Source organism: Trachymyrmex cornetzi, unplaced genomic scaffold (assembly GCF_001594075.2).
Source record: "Trachymyrmex cornetzi isolate Tcor2-1 unplaced genomic scaffold, Tcor1.1 scaffold16, whole genome shotgun sequence".
NCBI classification, from domain to species: domain Eukaryota; kingdom Metazoa; phylum Arthropoda; class Insecta; order Hymenoptera; family Formicidae; genus Trachymyrmex; species Trachymyrmex cornetzi.
In genome coordinates, this window is record NW_017296201.1 from 7,259,950 (window position 1) to 7,267,713 (window position 7,764).

Genomic DNA, 7,764 nt, shown 5'->3' on the forward strand with positions numbered 1-7,764 from the left:
CGACTGTAATTGGTCAGTTTCTTAAGGCCCGTCTACAATACACGGAGTAAGAAGTAAGAGTAAGAAATTGACCAATCACAGTCGAATGTGAGAAAAATAATCGACTGTGATTGGTCAATTTCTTACTCTTACTTCTTACTCCGTGTATTGTAGATGACGCCTTACGGCATAAGGCATAAAACACCTATTGTAGATCCGGGGTTACGGGGAGACGCTATTAGCGCTATTTGTGTCAATCTATCCTTATTTTACGCTTAATAAACAACGAAGATAGAATGACAGAATAGCGGTAATAGCGTCTCCCCAAACGCACCATTGGCTACGTGTTCACCATGCTTTTAGGCCGCACCTTATACAATGCGTGCATTTGTTTATGCAGCGGTTAGTGCAGAAGTATTACTTTATCCTTGTTGTTCACCGACTGTTAAACAAAGATTAAATGGTACTCACTGCGCTAACCGCTGCATAAACGAATGCAATAGGTGTTGTTGTTTATCTTGTAGGGGTACGGTCCACTTGACGCTACAAATGCTTCGAAACTTTTAATTGACCAATCAAAAGAATTTTATTAACTGACCAATCAAAAAATGCTTCGAAACATTTGTAGCATCAAGTGGAACGTAGCCTCGATTAAACGAAGACACCTATTGCATAGGTCGCGGACTAATGCTGGATTCACACTGCATCCGATTTGCGTCGTACGACGCTCTTCAACCAATCAGAAAACAGGATTCCGATGATACAAAGCAAAATCTATTGGAATCTTGTTTTCTGATTGGTTGTAGAGCGTCGTACGACACAAATCGGATGCAATGTGAATCCAGCAATAGATACGAAATAAAATTCTACTTTCTGATTGATTACAGAACGTCGTACGACGCACGTCGGATTCAGTGTGAATCCAACAAAGTGCACGGTGTAAACGTAGCCATTAATTGCTTATCCAGTGCACCGGCGAGATACTATTAAAGACCGACATTCTTACGGGAGTTCGGGGAGGGCTCCGATTGCACACATCGCATATTGCACACATGTATCGCTGATTGGCCAATTTAAAAATAAAATAATCTCATTGGCAAAACAGTAAAAAATTACTAGACACCAGTTGATATGAGTGGTGTGTACAACCAGCACTGTAGGCAAACGGGATCCTCCCGTTTAGTAGATATATTTATGCATTTATAACTTAATAATACACGATTTTTCTTTAAAATTGAGATTTCAGTGTTATCATCAAAGTTTGATTATCAATAAAGATGATAATTGCAGAGAAAAAATTGTGATTTTTTGCAATATATAGGATATTACAGCTTTACAAGTATGTATATTTATTTATGGGACATTTATGTAATAAAAAATCATGAATTTAATAATGCATAAGCCAAATATTTATGTTAATAATAGCAAATTTATATCAATCGTCGGTAATGTTAGTGTTCTTGAATTACCTCCGGGCCCTTTTTATACCGCCGAAAATTTGCCCAGGGTTGACGGTCTTTAATAATATCTCGTCGGTGTCCAGTGTAATAAGTTTACCTCATTTCGAGATACACAATCGAACCCCAGGCGAACTCCAAGGTTCAATGAGTAGATTTTCGCATTTCTCGCTCTGTCACCAACAGTCTTGAAGAATTGAATTTGATGATTAGCCATTAGTAGAGTCCTATATTTATCAGAGATGTACAAATGGGATTCGCTTGCTGATTGGCTGAGCGATCACCAATCAAAACCGGGATTATCGGGCCCGCAACTAATTAATTATCAATACAACGAACAAATTTCGCCAACGCCAATTAGCTTAATCGGCCGTTGACTGACCAATCGCGTTTGCTGTTTAGGGCCTCTTTCACCAACTTTTAGTTAAATTAACCGACGATTAACTCGTAGAAGTGCCAACAGCAGTTTAAGGAACCATAACGGGGGTGATCCCGATTGACCACGGCTCGATTAGACACTACCAATCACAGCGACCGGTGCTTAGGAGCTTTGTAGTCTCAGGCGCTGTGAGTGGCTCGTGTCTAATTGAGCCGTGTCCAACTGGGTGCCACCCACCATAACATCTCCTCTCTCTTCCTATTCTGTGTTTAGTTCTCACGTTGGCAATCGTGTTGATTGAGTTAATCATTAGCGTTAATCGGTGTTGGTGAAAGGGGTGGCACCCAGTTGGACACGTCTCAATTGGACACGAGCCACTCACAGCGCTTGAGACTACAAAGCTCCTAAGCACCGGTTGCTGGGATTGGTGGTGTCTAATCGAGCCGTGATCAATCGGGATCACCCCTGGTGAAAGAGGCCCTTTAGAATCGACCAATTGCGATTGACAGTTCTAATCACGATTAAGCTTTAACGGCGTTGGTGAAAATGGCCCTTAAAGTAGTTAAATCAAAATTAAAATTAAATTGGGCGCGTTTCATTGAACATTCGTAATGCTCGCGAGCATCATTTCGGTTGGGTTCGATTTGGACGTTCACACGCTTTAAGCGCTTATAATCATCATTCTGTCTTTATCGTTCATTAGACGCAAAATAAATATAGAAGTGCTGAAAGCGTTGAAAACGTCCAAATCGAACCCAGTCTTCATCCTTGTTTAATATTTGAAAACGATAAGGATGAAATGACGTTCACGAGCGTAACCCCGAATCTACAATAGAATGTGCTCCCGGCTTGATACTTACGGTACGGCTTAGTCCGGATTTACAATAGGTGTTTTAAGCCTTAAGCCATAAGAAATTGACCAATTACCCCGGATCTACAATAGGGTTTTAAGCCTTAAGCCATAAGAAATGGGCGAATCACAGTCGCTTATCCTTCTCGGATTCGACTGTAATTGGACAATTTCTTACGGCATAAGGCATAAAACACCTATTGTAGATCCGGACTTACAGTCGAATCCGAGAAGAATAAACGACTGTGATTCGCCCATTTCTTATGGCTTAAGGCTTAGAACTCTATTGTAGATCCGGACTTACAGTCGAATCCGAGAAGAATAAGCGACTGTGATTCGCCCATTTCTTATGGATTAAGTCCGGATCTACAATAGGTGTTTTAAGCCTTAAGCCGTAAGAAATTGACCAATGGTAGACAAATTCGAGGAGAATAATCGATTATGATTCGTCCATTTCTTATGGTTTAAGGCTTAAAACTCTATTGTAGATCCGGGGTTACAGTCAAATGCGAGGAGAATAATTGATTGTGATTCGTCCTCATGGCTTAAAGCTTGAAAATCTATTGTAGATCCGGAGTTAATGACCTCTGTTACATGGCACGCTTAATCGGATTTAATAACATCCGTAGTTATGAAACTGGCCAATCACAATCATTCCATTCTCCCGAGGAAAAGCTATGATTGGCCAATTTCATAACTACGGATGTTATTAAACTCGATTAAGGATATCGTGTAAATGTAACCAATGATCCGGCACACTAAGCACGATGTGCGGTGCGACACGCGACATGCAACGCGCGATATCCAATCAACGTATAAGTCCGGATCTACAATAGATGTTTTATGCCTTATGCCGTGAGAAACTGACCAATTACAGTCGAATCCGAGAAGAATAAGCGACTGTGATTCGCCCATTTCTTATGGCTTAAGGCTTAAAACCCTATTGTAGATCCGGGGTAATGGCGCGGTCCCATGCAGTGTTGTCAGGTATGCCGCCTTTTTAGCGCATGCGCACTACAGTACTAGTGACTTCTAGAGGAATCCAGTAATGTAAAGGATGAAAATCTGGCGGGGGCCGGGGCCGCGGGCTAAACTGTTCGTGGTTACTCGCGAGAATCGGAGAAAAGGCATATACATTATATGTAATTTATTTCGCGAAAACAAAGAATCGAGAAGCACTAGACGAGTAATAGAGTTTTCGATTGGGCAAAAGTTAGTGCGCACCAGTGCGCACTCAGTTCACACCAACACTGGACGAGTTCCATGGGTTGCACTGAATAGTGCAAGTTCAAAAGAATACGCCAAGATTTTCAGTGCTAAAGCTGAAACTCATTTTTGTTCACTTTGAAACAATGTTCAACAAAATGTTACAAAACCACAGTAAAAGATATTAAGAGTAGGGACAAGACCCCGTTTTCAATTCAACTGCGCAGATTTGCTTGTCCCTATGTATATCCTTAACTGTGATAAAACGTGCACTGAACTGGCACCGTCAAAATATCTCGTGCCACTTAGTGCGCACTACGCGAGTGTCGTGCGATCAAATGAACACGTGACACTAGCCAAGTGCGCATTGGCACTGCCAATCGAACACGCTCTTGACACTGAGTGCAGCCAGTGCACCCCAATCAAAAACGCTATAAGATAATATGTAGAAGATAAGTATAGATTTGGCGGGATTTGGCAATATGTGATTCACAGTGTAGACTACTTAACTTACATATATTGCCAAATCTCGCCAAATCTATACTTATCTTCTATATATTACATTTTACTTGTCTAGTGCTTCTCGATTCTTTGTTTTCGTGAAATAAATTATATATAATGTATATGACTTTTCTCCAATTCTCGCGCGTAACCACAAACAATTTAACCCGCGGCCCCGCGCTTTTCATCCTTTACATTACTGGATTTCTCTAGAACTCACTAGTACTGTAGTGCGCATGCGCTAAAAAGGCGGCATACCTAACAATACTGGTCCCATGGTGCGAAATTGGCAAAACGTGATTGGTCGTGGCTTTATTCCGCCGATTCCGCCGTTTTCTGTGTGTGTGTGTGTGTGTGTGTGTGTGTGTGTGTGTGTGTGTGTGTGTTGCGTACATTTATTTCTTTTGCGGATCCGTCGATGCATGCGTGTGTGCGTGTGCATGTACATACATGTACTTATCAAAAATTACCTCATTAACCCAATTTAAACGGAGAAAAGTGTCTTCTATACAAACGCATGGTTAATCAACATGCTGAGACGTGTCGGATTCCCACCTGGGTGTTCACACATATGCATGTGTGATTTCTGAAGTTCAGGAATTCATTATCCTATGTCCCATTGAGCGGAAATTGCGGATGCGCAATCAATGCGAGCCAATGACAAACGCTATTCTGGTAGGCGTCGTCTATAATACACGAAGTAAGAAGTAAGAGTAAGAAATTGACCAATCACAGTCGATTATTCTTCTCACATTCGACTGTGATTGATCAATTTCTTACTCTTACTTTTTACTCCATGTATTGTAGACGACGCCGTAGATCTAGTGTAAGTAATCTACGGGAAAACTCTTGCGATTGGTCAGAGCAAATTACGCATTCCGCACATTCCGTTCAATAGGACATAGGAAAATATATTTTAGCGGAACGGAATCGGCGGAGTGAAGCCAGGATCAATCACGAACGTTTCGCCAATTCCGCACCATGGGACTGCGCCATAACTCATCTAGAAAAGCAGTATGTTGATTGGGTATTGCGCGTCGCATGTCGCGTATCGCGCTGGGTACCTATCATGAAATATGTCGGAATTGTTCCGTTTTCCCTAGAAAATACAATAGAAATCTAAGGAATAATTGAATATTTCCGATCGGAATCGATTCCGACTTGTTCTGTGATAAGTACCCTGGTTAGAGTCCTAGATTTATCAGAGAGGCGCAACCGGCTTAAGTCAGTATGACAAAGGTGCTAAGTCCAGATCTACAATAGGGTTTTAAGTCTTAAGCCATAAGATACGGGCGAATCGCAGTCGCTTATTCTTCTCGGATTCGACTGTAATTGGTCAATTTCTTATGGCTTAAGGCTTAAAATACCTATTGTAGATCTGGGGTAAGGAGAGTATTAAACATGACCGACATGCTATATACTGGCCCGTATTCAGAACGCGCTTTTATCGATAAAAGCGCACTTTTATCTCTGAAATTCTATAATATGCGTGACGTCAAGTATAGTATGTTAGCGTGCTAACATCGTTGTAAGCGCGTTCTGAATATGGGCCACTGCACCTTTAAACTATGTCAAATAAGATATGATGTGTAGGATAATGTGAGATAGAATGTACAGGATAAAATGAAATAGAAATATGTCACTAGTACTGTAAATGGCTGCCAAGTCACGCAATTGGTTAGATTGCAACAGCGAATCAGAATGCATAACACCGGTTGCGCCTCTCTGATAAATCTAGGGCCCATATTCAGAACGCGCTTACAATGATGTTAGCACGCTAACATACCATACTTTACGTCACGCATATTATAGAATTTCAGAGATAAAAATGCGCTTTTATCGATAAAAGCGCGTTCTGAATACGGGCCTAGGACTCTAATGTCTCCGGCACACCAGCGCGATGTTCGTCGCGCGCGACACGCGATATCCAATGAGAGTATACCTTTAGAATGAGAACATCGGTAAAGCTGTACACTTATTGGATATCGCGTGTCGCGCGCGACGAACATCGCGCTGGTGTGCCAGAGCCATAACCCTGGTGTGCGGGAGCCGTAAGTGAAATACACCTTATATTGGTAGAAACCAGGTTTAATAAAAAAATTTAATACCGTTTATCTCAAAGACATAGAGAATGGACTGCGCGATCCGTATCTAAAGCCAGCGGCACACGATGCTTTTTTTCCTGCTGGATTGCTTGCGTGCTACTGTGCTGACAATCTGACTGGCTGCTATGCTGGAAATTGTATGGCTTGCAGGCCCCGCTGTTGGCTGATCCGCTGGATTTTCGTGATAGAACCGGTGCTATTTTTCTTGCTTGATTTCATGCTGGCTTATTGTAGAACCAATCACGACGCCGCTTCATTTGAAGATGGCCGCTGGGAAGCGTGTAAACACATGCAATTAATTCTCAATCGACGATTTTTCATAAAACGAAAGAATCTGGCAGAAAAAGCGTTGCTCTTCCCCGCGAACCAAAATATTTATCGATAAAGTTCATGATTCCTTAGGGCTCAGGTTAGGAATTTATATGTACTTGTAATAAATTCCAGTTGCTCAGCCAGTACTAAAACTCGCATCGTCTGAAGCCAAACTAGCAACACAGCCAATAGCACAGCCAGCACTGTTGCCAACACGGCAGCAAGCACGCAAATCCAGCTAGCAATCCAGCAGAAAAAAAAGCATCGTGTGCCGCTGGCTTAAAACTCGCATCGTCTGAAGCCAAACTAGCAACACAGCCAATAGCACAGCCAGCACTGTTGCCAACACGGCAGCAAGCACGCAAATCCAGCTAGCAATCCAGCAGGAAAAAAAGCATCGTGTGGCGCTGGCTTAAGTAAAATATCAAATGATCGACAATAATGAGAGAGAAGTCCGTGGAAGCCGGCCAATCCCCCTCTCATTCTCTCTCCCATTATACCATTGAATAGAAAGAGATAGAAATGATCGTCTGCTACGGTCCCTCTCTCTCATCCCTATCGACCATTTTGACACACGGATCGCGCAGTCCATTCTGTCTTTGGTTTATCTAGGCTACGTTCCAAAATTTCCTCTCCGAGAAAGATTTTACTCTATATGCTATAGTATACGTCACGTGTACTACATATTTCGAGTAAAATTTTCCTCAAAGAGGAAGTTTTGAAACGTAGCCCTAGATACAGTGAACGCTAAGGTCAGGTTATCTTCTTAACCAATTAGTCCGGATCTACAATAGGTGTTTTAAGCCTTAAGCCGTTAAGAAATTGACCAACTACAGTCAAATGTGAGGAGAATTGATTGTGATTCGTCCATTTCTTATGGCTTAAAGCTTAAAAATCTATTGTAGATCCGGGGTTAGTCCGGATCTACAATAGGTGTTTTATGCCTTATGCCGTAAGAAACTGACCAATTAGTCC

At 41.9% G+C, this 7,764-nt stretch overlaps 1 protein-coding gene across 1 annotated transcript in view; it reads right to left on the reverse strand.

Annotated features, from left to right (window-relative positions):
* Positions 1-6,576: 6,576 nt before the first annotated feature.
* The window catches only part of LOC108758894 (uncharacterized), a 20,374-nt gene continuing 19,186 nt past the window's right edge, over positions 6,577-7,764 (reverse strand). Inside the window, exon 11 of the transcript XR_001939969.1 lies at positions 6,577-6,747. The gene's annotated coding sequence lies outside the window, so the exon portion shown is untranslated. The remainder of the gene's footprint in view (positions 6,748-7,764) is intronic.